This window comes from Dreissena polymorpha, chromosome 4 (assembly GCF_020536995.1).
Source record: "Dreissena polymorpha isolate Duluth1 chromosome 4, UMN_Dpol_1.0, whole genome shotgun sequence".
Taxonomy (NCBI): domain Eukaryota; kingdom Metazoa; phylum Mollusca; class Bivalvia; order Myida; family Dreissenidae; genus Dreissena; species Dreissena polymorpha.
The window spans coordinates 33376175-33389260 of NC_068358.1; the positions used below are offsets into that span (position 1 = coordinate 33376175).

At 35.5% G+C, this 13086-nt stretch overlaps 2 long non-coding RNA genes across 2 annotated transcripts; both read left to right on the forward strand.

Annotated features, from left to right (window-relative positions):
• Nucleotides 1-2844, forward strand: LOC127879181 (uncharacterized). The gene is made up of 3 exons (XR_008048957.1): nt 1-165; nt 939-1000; nt 2696-2844. It is a non-coding gene; the product is annotated as an uncharacterized LOC127879181 (long non-coding RNA).
• An 8291-nt stretch (nt 2845-11135) lies between these two features.
• Nucleotides 11136-12505, forward strand: LOC127875927 (uncharacterized). Its single transcript, XR_008047515.1, has 3 exons — nt 11136-11254; nt 11458-11664; nt 11893-12505. It is a non-coding gene; the product is annotated as an uncharacterized LOC127875927 (long non-coding RNA).
• Nucleotides 12506-13086: the final 581 nt, after the last annotated feature.

The window sequence follows — 13086 nt, forward strand, 5'->3', positions numbered from 1 at the left end:
TCTCTGTACGGGCACTTGCCATGACTTTATTTTTGAATATTTCTGTGTTCATGTGGTAGGGAAAACATTGTTGTATACTACAAATTCCCTGTTTTGCTTTTAGGTTGGAGACTACATAAGACTTTGACAGTTGGCGGGAAACCATCATCAACTGGAGAGATGCCGGTAAAAAGATGGCCATAAAACAGTGACCGCTGATTCGCATTGAGTTCTTTCTTACATATTGGATGACCTATGTTTTTTATTGTTTAAATCATTGCGGCTTGGAATGCTCTTTAAGAAAAGGTATGGTTATGGGGGTGTCAACGCGCAAAAGTTTGACTTTATTTTTTGTTAAAGTTATTGCTTTTACATTGAATTTGTGCAGGAAATCTTTTGGTATGTTGTGACCTAAACTAACTAATGATAAAAATGAAATATCATCTGCAAGTGCAAAATATGACTGGGAAAGCTGATTTTTGGTCATTTCTTAGCAAAAGGGAAGAAAATAAGTGCATTAAATGCATGAATTCAGATTATTTGACCTGGAATAGTTGTTTTTCAAGTTGACCCCCCACCCTTATATAGTGGAATAAGGGCTAAATTGCTTTCCGACTTAAATTCAACCGCATATTGGTTGACCATGTCGCGTAAATGTGTTACATGAAGTTAGAATTCAACGCCAGGGACTCCGTGATCGAGTAACGCAACTAAAGCTTTTGCGAAAAGCATGAACATTCAAACAGAGCCCCATTTCACCAACATGGAATGGCGGGCATTTTTACAGTATTGACAGTGCCGCAGATGCTTAACTGAGCCAGCCTTCATATTTAGTACAATCATGAATTTAGCAAGCTTTATCACTTCATATAATTCATAAAAGTACACTTAAAATACATAAATGCATGTTTTTGTTTCATTTTTTTATCTTTTTCTATTGGGTATTTTGACTTTTTCAGGTAGAGGAATGTCTGCGACTAAGTCAAGGGCCACTGGATAAGGGTTGTTGATGGCAAAACAGGTAATAATATCATTTTGTTATCATGTACACAAGCAAATAAGCATATGTATGATGCTTTAGGTGTGAAAGACTGTCATAATCAGGTTTGTGGTCACTCACACCCTTGCCGTCATGTAATTCTCCTCGCAGTTTGTATTGATAGTTCCGCGTCCTGACATGTAAAGCTCGTGCTTTGTTGGCAGCTGAAGTTGGCACTTAACAGGTTTATCCTTGTTTCTGAGCATGTATGCAGTACAGCTGAGTTGATTTGCTACTTGTAACCCTACAATTAGCTTGTTTTTGGTATTGTTTTCTCACAATATGCTTATATTCATGGTTCCGGCTTAAAAGGGTGTCGCGCCTTACTTAAACATAGGATTGTTATAGCAAGTGTCCCCTTCATCATTTACCTTAGAGGGATTTTTTTGACAAAATTTGGCACTTTCAGCAACATGTTTTAATTTTTATTTGGTACATGCTTCTCTCATTCAGTGATTTAATGACAGTATTGTCCATATTCCTTTTTCTTTGCATAGAAAGGTGACATGAATCATTGATATTTGTTGTGTTGAGAATTCTGCAGGAAGCTGTGTCCCCAAAAGAAGTACTAGAAACCCCTTTCAGGACACTGCCTTGATTTGAACTGCCTTTCTACCCCTGTTACTACATGGAACATCATTGCTAAGCTTATAATGCTTGCCTACATATGTGTATTTTGTTCAATTTAACTTTTCCTTCCAGCTTAAACCCCCCCCCCCCCCCCCCCACACACACAAATGAGCATTGTATTCTTTCGCTTGGTTACAAACTCCCATTTGGACCAGATTGCCACCATAAAAATAGCCTAAAGTACTTATTTTGTGTCAAAAATATGAAAATTTGTATTGTCTTGAACCTCTAAATGAGAGCTGGCAATGCATATTGACCATCTGCTGCAGTTAAAAGGCACCCATGACATAATATGCTAGAATATTTCATTGGCGGCTGGTAAATAAATGGGCACCGATCGACAAGGCGCTTTCAAGATTTTACACTTTTATTGGTGTGAAATAACAAGTTATTGGGAGCATATTGATTTCTACACTTGAAAGTATCTTTGATCTCTCATTTTGAGTAATTAGTTTATTGTCTTGGATGAAATTGGATTGTTTTTGCTTTGAAATTGGCATTTTTGGGATGTTTAAAAAAAAAACACACAAATAAGACATTATCAAAATTGCTTAGAGTGAAAATATCTAACAAATTCATTCTTTTCCCACCACACATTAGCCCCACTTGCATGTCTATTTGGTTTGTTTTGGTATTTTATTGCAGATATTGAACACAACAGCTTTAAATCTTTAAGGGGCAGTTAAGCTTTAACAGGCCTAATATCGCCTTCTTCGAACTGAAAACACCCGCGTGTGAAAATATGATACAGAATGGCCAAATGGACAGCTAATCCAGCCAAACTTAATATATTGGTGCAATATGGATGGGAAGATAATAATATGAAAGAAAAACACATTTCAGTCAAAATAAATTTCTCTTATAGGTTACAATACACTAAATACTTTTGGTGTTCAATGCTATACCCTCTAAAAACAAAATCTTCATTTATTTGAAAACACAATTCTCTGTACGGGCACTTGCCATGACTTTATTTTTGAATATTTCTGTGTTCATGTGGTAGGGAAAACATTGTTGTATACTACAAATTCCCTGTTTTGCTTTTAGGTTGGAGACTACATAAGACTTTGACAGTTGGCGGGAAACCATCATCAACTGGAGAGATGCCGGTAAAAAGATGGCCATAAAACAGTGACCGCTGATTCGCATTGAGTTCTTTCTTACATATTGGATGACCTATATTTTTTATTGTTTAAATCATTGCGGCTTGGAATGCTCTTTAAGAAAAGGTATGGTTATGGGGGTGTCTACGCGCAAAAGTTTGACTTTATTTTTTGTTAAAGTTATTGCTTTTACATTGAACTTGTGCAGGAAATCTTTTGGTATGTTGTGACCATAAGCCATTTCTACCAGAATGATAATTTGCCTATTTCTCCAAATTGGAGGTATTCTCCCCATTCCATTTCTGCCAAGTGATTACCCAATTTATCCTCCTGTTAGCTCATAACAAGCTATTGTTAATTGGCTTCATGAGATAATAACTGTTCATTTCCCCATCTCTCCCATTCACAAGCTATCTATAGATCACAGCTATCTTATTTTCAGGAAACTGATTTAGATACAAGATGTTACTTCTTGGTATTGCTGTAAGTACTATATGGGAAGTTCGTACTTATACATAGTACGACCTAATTATTTTTTTGTTGTTGTTGGTTTTGGTATTCCTCCCTTAAAATAATTTGAAAATCCAAAAATACATCAACAGTATGAATAATTTCACAAAACAAAAAGTAGAAAAAGATTTGCTCCGTGGACAGAGAACTTGCCCTTGATTGGTCCTTGTTGGCTCAGGTACTACTTAACTCTTTCAGTGCTGGAACCGAATTTTGAAGGCCTTTGCAAACAGGTTGGATCCAGATGAGACGCCACAAAACGTGGCGTCTCATCAGGATCCAAACTGTTTGCTATTCTGATAGTATTCTTTGAAAAAAATATAAAAAAATGCTATTTTGAGAAATTCAGCAGACGACATTTTAGCAGACGACAAATTTCCCAGCATGCAAAGGGTTAAAAGTACTCTGGAATTTTATATTCAAGTTGATTGTTACCTAGCTTACAAAGGTCAGCTAAGATGTAAAGCTGGATTAGACAGCTATGCTGAAAAATACTTTGTGTGACTGAAAATATACTACAACATTTGATACAATAGACTATGCTGACTTGATTTATAGTCAAGCAGCATCACCAGCTGACTTGTGGGCAGAAACTATAAGACTATTAAGTAACAAATTGGTATTATCTATTAAACACATGTCAATGTATTTGTTTGAATTGTGGATAGTAAGATGTCAATTATAAACAATCTCAGCAAAGTTTAATTTTATGAAAAGTTTTGAGAGGTGGTTCTTTATGCATAACCGGTATTGTAGCTATATGGACTTTCGAGCTCAGATTTCAGAACTATTTAGTTTCTAGAGTAAGACAACTTGATGATTCTATTTGTTCAGCAGTACTGTTGGTGCATCCATAACAGCTCGCTATGTGTGGACACAACTTTGAATTATAGATGAGTTGAAAAAGTGCCCCTTTACCATTTAGATACGTATTTTGACGCATTTGTAGTCCCATAGAAAGTTAAATTTAATTGAAGACCTTTCTTACTAGATTCAAGTTTCTTAAAGGCTACATTTCCAACCCTTAGTTAATGAACAGCAAACAGCATAAAACCTGAACAGGTCCATATACAGTTTTTGGCTGTCTGGCTGGTCACTATAATGCCATTGGGACCGAAGTGGAGTTTACTATTTCTTATATTACACCGAAGAGTATCCACTGTATCACTGTACAGTGTTAAACCGGCTTTCCGTAGTTATATTTTTCATGCAACTGAATGCGCAAACGATGACGCAAATTGTGTGACGTAGTTTCTTTGACGAAACATTCCAGTTGGAGCTAAATGCTCTGGATGTTTAGGACATGTCGGACGTGCTATTTTGTTAACAGTTAGTTATTTGTTTAAGGCATCAAACGAATGCAAAACGTATTTTGGATTGTGTGCTTATCATACATTATGTAAACTTCGATAGGAATACAATAAAATAGTGTGATTTTAAATGAGTTTCGATAAAGGGATGGAAGAATAGAAAATGGAAGTGAATATTGTTTCGACTTTATTGTTTTAAACATTGTATTAATGTTAACGTTGGCATTGAGGTTAGCGTGTCGTTTATTCTAAATTAAGTTTTTTTTTGTACTCTTGTTAAAGCTGAAATAGTGTCAATGCTGTTCAATGACGCGTCAACACAGTGCACATATAGCGGTGTGTAACCCCGAAGGTCCATATACAAAAAAATAGTGACCGGTCCATATGCTCTAAGGTTTTTCGATCGCATTTTACAGACTGAAACCGGTCATATAGATATAGAAGGACCAATATCTCTGAGGTGTAATATTGACAAATATATCACCAGCAAGCGCACTAGTGTATTCCGTATGACACAAAAGTGCATTTTAATGACATTGAGCACTGGTTATTTGAAACCCTTGGTGTTGACAACATGGTACGGCCATTAACAATAAACAGGTGACAAATTTCATAATGGTTGCTAAGATATTAAAATGTCACTGATTAAAAGGATGATATTAATGAATCGAGAGCTTACCGAAGAGGCATGTTGCTTTTGATGTAAAAATGTGGAAAATATGTAAATATTAAAAAAAAAATTATGGGGCCATAACAATAAGTGTCTGTTTGAGGCATAAATTGCTCTAAAGCCTTTATGCGAGCTTGAAAGAGAAAGACTGAATCATTACAGGCCTGACCAGTAAGGTGTTAACCCTTTCAGTGCGTGAACCGAATTTTAAAGGCCTTTGCAAACAGTTTGGATCCAGATGAGACACCACAAAGTGTGGCGTCTCATCAGGATCCAAACTGTTTGCTTTTATGATAGTATTCTTTGAAAAAAATCGAAGAAAATGCTAATTTTAGAAATTCAGCAGACGACATTTTCGCAGACGACAAATTTCCCAGCATGTAAAGGGTTAAAGCTCTTGTGTGTTTCATTACGTTTTAAGATATCCAATTTGTCAATAAACAGCTAGGTTAAAAAATAACCTTTGAATTTTGTTTGATTGATAAAGAATAATTTATTTTTTTTGCTTACGAAGATCTGTTGAAAAGATTTATGTGATGTGAAATGTCCAATGGTTACCAAAATTACTGATCGTCATTTTTCTGAAAAACAGCATGTCGCGGTTTACAAAAAACAAATGACTGCACCCAAATATTTTAATGTTACTGACTATAACGGGTTGATACATGTATGATTTTGCTTCTCATTTGGTAAAGTGACAATATCAAGGCCGACACACTTGAAATATGAAGGATATTCTGTCCTTTGGCCTATGTCTATCAATACAGTGTATATAAATACGATCGGCAACTTCCGAAACCAATCGGAAAATGTTGAAAGGCACAAAATGTTTTTAAAATTCCTATTTCTGCAAATATTCTACCACATAATGACATTTCTTGTGTATACCAATAAATAAATGATTTTCAAGCAATAGCACGTTGATTTCAATCAGGAACACTGTCTATAACAGTGAAAACAAATATTCCAATCTTTTTGGTTCACAATTTTTGTGATGTAAATAGCTTGCATGCAGCATGAAATTGAATGTTCTGTCAGATAAGTGTTTCGACTTTCTGGAGTGGGTGATTTCAGACTGTTTAATCCAACTAGAAAAGAGCTCTTAAAAGTTAGTTAGACTCATGTAAAGTGAAGTAATAAAGAACCACTTTTTGTAAACAACCAAAATGTGACCTCCCTTGTTGGATCATGCTACATTTGGAAATGGAAGTGACATATACGAGTAATGCCAGTCCAAGGGAGATAACTCAAAATTAAATTTTTTACCAAACTTCTCTGTTTGTCCAGGAATTATTACTTAATTTCACTTCATGGAATTGTAGAAGTTCTTAGTGTCTTTATTAAACTGAAATACATACTGAATATACTTTTAGACATGAACTAAAGTCATAAACATGATGTTTGAGGTAAATATATGGAATTTATGAAATACTCATTCAAAATAATTTGACCACATTAATACTGGTGATAAATAACAGGCTTGATAATGAATTGCTTAGAACAACTTACTTTTATCTGGAATTAATAAATAATTGTCTTAAACTTCAATGTTCAACACAAATTTTCAACACATAGTATCAAATAGGGATTTCTTCTCAATTGGGTAAGGACTGCAAAGATATGTCCAAATTTTCCTATGGTTTAAAGGAAGATGTCAAAAGCCAAAAGTGGTACTTGAAATGACAGGCAACACACATTTGACAGCAGACAATGACGGATCACAATATCCCATACCTAAGAACTTAAACCATAGTAAAGCACGCAATCTGTGATTCGGCTGCATGCCACTGAGGCTGTGGCTGTTATTGAAATATAGTTTATCTTACCTGCCAAGACTTGGCTGGTAATTCTTGACTTGACAACTATCCCAGCCGCAGTCACTTCCACCTCAACAAGTTGGAGGTAAGTACAGGTCCAGTTGCTGACTTGAGTTCAATTCCTGCTGCTCACTTGACAACTATTCCAGCCGCAGTCACTTCCACCAAGACATGATGGAGGTCCGTACATGTCTAGTGTCTTGATTTAGTTCTGTTACCACTACTCACTAGACTACTATTCCAACCAGTCAATGTCACCTAGACACTGGATCTTGTCAGTAGATTTCCAGGATCTGATTTAAGTTCATTTATTAATTCTGCTGCTCAACAGAAACTATAACAACTACACTCACTTCCACATGGACAGGTAAGTAGATGTCCTGTGTCTGGCTAGAATTCCATTTATTCTCAATACCAACAGAACATCTTTCACTGGCTGACCAATCTGTCTCCAGTACATCAACTGTGAATATACAAAAACAAAAATGAATGAGATAATGAATCTGATTTTTGTAAGTAAAATTATTTGTAAAGAAATCCATTTTGTTCACTACATACATGTACTAAGTAGACCACCTGTTAGAGCAAAAAGTGCACCTAAAAGATAAGCAGGTTTTTGCAAAAATTCATACCTGTATCTACATTGTATTTATATTCTTTATTAAATACCAAACACTACGTTGAAATCATGAATCATAGGATAAAAAATGTTCCAACTCTTATTGTGTTGAGTCTTGTTTTTTTTCAAATGTTTGTATAGCTCGATTAAATAAGATTTGAACAAGAGCTGTCAGAGGAAAGCGCGCTCCATTATTCGAGTGCTTGACAGTATAACGTAACCCATCATGGGGAAATTGTCCATATTCAATAATTTATTAGACGATCTTTCAAAAATAAAAAAGGAAAAAATATTTTATTTTTTTTTGGGGGGGGGGGGGGGGTGGGGGGGGCGGAGGGTTGAGAGGGGGTATAATGTGGGGTGTGGTCATTTATTAGACAATCTTTCAAAAAAAATCGGGGGGGGGGGGTAGAGGGGGTGAAGGTGAGAGGGGGGGTATAATGTGAGAAATTTATTAGATGATGTTTAAAAAAAACATAAAAAATAAAAATTTGGGGGGGGGGTAGGTTGGGGGGGGGAAGGGATTCTGGGTAGGGGCGTGGGATCTTGTTTGGGTGGAATCCATTGTGGTATTCAGGTAAGTGTTGTTTTGTCAAAGTAATAATAAAATGTGATCATAAATAAAGAACTTATGGTAATTTAAGCAAAATGTTCAATTATCTAAAAGTAAAAGGGGCCATAATTATGTCAAAATGCTTGAAACAGTGGTCTGCTCTTGTTTATAGGTTGTGGTTATGTTGGTAAACAAGTATGCAACATATAAAAGCAATATGTCAAAGGATATAGGAAATATCTGGGGTAGTACGCAAACTTTAATATAGTTTTATAAATAATATGCATTCTAAGTATAAAAGGGGCAATAATAATGACAAAATGCTTGATAGAGTTGTCTGCTCTTGTTTATAGGTTGGGGTGATGTTGTTAAACAAGTATGCAAAATATGAAAGCAATATGTCAAGGGACAATGAAAATAAATGGGGTAGTACGAAAACTTTAACATTTGCTGCATATTCTAAGTGGAAAAGGGGCCATAATTTTGACAAAATGCTTGATAGAGTTGTCTGCTATTGTTAATAGGTTGGGGTCATGTTGGTAAACAAGTATGCAAAATATGAAAGCAATAAGTCAAGGGACAAAGAAAATATTTGGGGTAGTACGAAAACTTTCACATTTGCACACTAACGCAGACGCTAATGCTAACGCAGACACTCACGCAGACGCTCACGCCGACGCCGGGGTGAGTAGAATAGCTCCACTATATATATTTTATATATTATAGTCAAGCTAAAAATTGGTTACCAATTGTTGAAGACATTACTAGGTTTTCTAGTTTTTGACCACAATTGACTTTAATTCACACATATACTGTAGCCTTTATAATGACAAGATGAAGTTTCAATAAGATTTATAATTTAATAATGATAAAACAGTACATTTGGATTTCATTTTGTATATAAATGATTATTTTGTTATGATTTACATAATAATGCAATAAAGTATCAATATCTTCACATCTTGAATCATGATGCAGTTAAATGTTATATTTTATTATGTTTGGGTTTTAAATTATGCATATTCTCTTATACATGGTGTTGATCTAATATGTTATTATTATAGTTTGTTCGCTTAACATTCTTGCAGTACTGTTTTGTTGTAAGATATAATAAAACATAAAAATTTTAAGAAATAGCTTCTCTTTTCTTTTTGTTATTATCCACCGCCATAGGTGGACGGATATAGTTTTAGCATTGTCCGTTCGGAACAATATCTCAGAATTGCTTGAACGGATTTCATGGAAACTTGATATAAGTGTATATATCATAATATAATGATGTGTGTAAAATGCTGTTGCAATTCATTTGCAAATAACAGAGTAATGGCCTTTTTTGCTTGAAAATAATCACACTATTGTGTCTGGAGAGTAATCTTGGAACTGCTTGTGCAGATTTCATTTAAACTTGGAATGAGTGTACATATTGATAAGAGGATGGTAAAGGTCAAATTGTCACTCAAACAATTGGTCAATAATAGAGTTATGGCCACTTTTTACATAAAAATACATGTTTATAATATTGGTATTTTAACTGCTTTTTGTATTTGATTGAACCTTTATTTAAGTGTATCATGTATGAATCTAAAGCAGTAGTTGTTTACAGAATTTGGCGTTGCAAGCATGTGGCGTGTGGTATCAATCTAACAAATGTGCTTGTTTGTTTATATTTTTATAAGGGATGGCAACGAATACCGATTTCGGTATTCGAATATTTGGTCATCCTTCCGAACGAATATTCGGATATTCGGTCAACATCTGTTGAAAAAAAGTCAACTTTGTTTACCGTACCATTACTCCATGAATTCTACTTTACAAAACAAAAATAAATTGTACTTATTTACAGTAAAACATTATTAGGGGCGAAGATTTCCGACCAGAGTTCCGACAAATTGGGGAACTGCGCAGCCTGACAGAACTGATGTACCCTTGCTTGCAGTTACTGCTACAGCAACAGAGAAGGTACAGCAGAATATACACCAAGGTCTGCTGTTGTCCAACGATGCGTTATCCGTCGGCGTATTACCCGACAGGTAAATGAGACAAAATACCACAATCCTCGTAGCAAATATTAAATGCTTAGCAGTAAGTTTTATATAATTACAATTAACAGCAAACGTCGTATAAATAAAACTGTGTCCACTAATAAACGGTTTTATGAATGGCAATTGGTTCTAAGTTATGTAAAAACGTAATGCGGATAGGAATTGTGCCCTTTGGTTGACTCATTTTGCATAACGGGTCAGCCAATCGGGGGGAATTGTGCCAATAGGTTGCCCAATTTTGTGTAACGGGTCAGCCAATCGTGCGCTGTGATCTGAGTCATGTTCACTTGACAGTTAACATTTCCCGCGCCTAGCGTGCCCTTCTCGCGACTAAGAGAACGCTTTTAAAAGAAAGTTGCTTAAAAAAAACACTTCCATTTGACCTCCGGCATTTTTTTTCATGTCGCCTGCCAGGTGTGCTTTTAACTCATGCCTTTAACATTGTCATTATTAATTAAGACTAATTTAGATTTTGTGTTCAAGTTAACGACATTTTGCAATACAAGTCCTAAGATTGGTTTTCTGTATATTCTTCGTCACTCCATCCTAATCCCCGGGTGGTGAAAGTCACTATGTTAGTGGAAAGGCAATTCCTAAAATTATCTGGGAACTATTTAAAGAAGCTACTTACGTTTTCTGATCGGGTGCGCATATTTATAATACAATCCATGCTTCTTAATTAACTAATAGGTTGATAATAATTGGTAGTAATCTTTGAAAAATAAATAACATACAATTTAATTAAACTCCCTGTGTACGTCAGATATTTGCGTTAGTAGTTAAATTAGTAAAAGTGTACCCAGATAATTAAATACAACACTATAACTATTATAATTATGATACTATTTGTATGATAAAATCTTCAGACCGAATATTCGACTGGCGGTTAGAAATCGACTGATCACGCTGACGAAGAGCTGGTGTGGTTGCTGCAACAGTTTCAGACAACACCCACACTGGTCAAGACTATAATATTCTGCAAGTGTGTAATTTTAATTCAATTCAATTCTGTTTTAATCAGAATGTTGGCTTGTTTGTTTAAAATTTATGTATTATGTACAATAGTGTGAAGATCTTTGTAATTGGGTAAACTACACTGTACTATGCTTTTCTATGTCTGTGTTCCTATAAAAAAAAATCTTATATTACATGTATGTCAAAAAGATCTTCCTTTTGCGATTTCAGGTCGTACAGGTGTGTATATCAAGTGTGGTCATGGTTGGTTATTCAACTCGGTGACACGTCTTACGACGGGGAGCACCGTAGCTACAACCGCGTTGTTGAAATGTTTACATCTTCAACAACGGACGCCACAAAAGGAGAGGATTTCTAAATGATTTCCGGGCCGGAAGAGTTAGCGTTGTTGTGGCAACAGTCGCCTTTGGGCTTGGAGTAAGTTACTTTCACAATGATTATAACTCACTTCGACATTTTTTTCTCAATAAAACTATTATTTACTTAGTTAATAAAGTTTCTCTTATTCAATTTTGCTCAATCACGTTCATACCATATAAATTAAACTTGTATATCGTACGAAGTTAAAACATGAGTATGTATTTTTATTTAAAAAAAAGGTAAATCTTGATACTCAACAATGACATTTATTTTCTGTGATGGTAGATCGACATTCCGGACGTGTGGCTTGTGGTCCACTGGGGCGCACCGCGCTCTATCCTGTCTTACTGGCAGAGCCGGTAGCGATGGAGATCCCGCTCTTGCTCTAGTTTTCGCGTACCCGCAGTCCATAACGGATTGCCATGACGCTATGAAGACCATGGTGAATGGGACGGAATGCGTCAGACGTACTGTTCTGAAGGAGCTAAGAACTAAAGACATGAATCCTATTCCTGCCCAAGGCGATGGTTGTCAAGATGACACATGTGAAGTGTGTGTTTGCCAGTTGTGTATTTGTTGTAACAGATGCTCACGAAGCTGTACATGTTTTGGAGCGTGTCCGGACAAACTATTATGAAGTTCTCTTTATGTTGATTGTTTTGTGACCATTATCATGGGTTTAGCATTATTTCGATTGATTTTTTCTAGTAAATGTATGTCTATAATTAACACTTACACTGAATAGTACTAGTAGTGCTTATTTCACTGTTTACTGGCAGGTAGTAACATTTGTGCATGACATTGTTGATATTTATAATTATAATTGCCAAAGTACTTTGTCATTGGGGATACACAGCGTTGGGACAAGAACCAATTAATATGGTAGCATATTTTTCATTTGACGTGTTACACTTGTTTCAATGTTCAATGTAGATGTATTCATTTTAACATGCTATTTTCATTGATGAAGTAAAGTTTTCTAATGTTGATGTGATCGTTTTGTGACCATTATTATGGGTTAAATGTTATTTCGATTGATTTATTTTCTTAAGTTTGTGTTTATAATTTAGACTTTCACCAAAACGTCGGTGAATACGGACCCATAGCACCTAGCAGAGTTGATGTTCATCCGTTGTGCAAACAATTGGTGTAATGCGCTAGCCAACCAGCGACACTTTAATTCGGGAAATTGCGAACTGATCCAATATGGTTGATAAAAAGTACGAAAGAAAGACGAAGTCAATAAAAAGCAATTATTGCTTGCTTAAATGGTACCATTCGCATGAGTTTGTGGTTTAGGTTACAATATACTAAATACTCGTTTCATGTAGGGCTGTACTCTCTAAAAAAATATCATAGTTGACTCGAAGGCATGTTTTACTTCTTAAACTATTGTTCGGGTTTTATCTTTCGGAGATAATGGTAGGGCATAAATAGGTGTTCACCACCGAATCCCTGAAATATGATGAACTTGGAGAC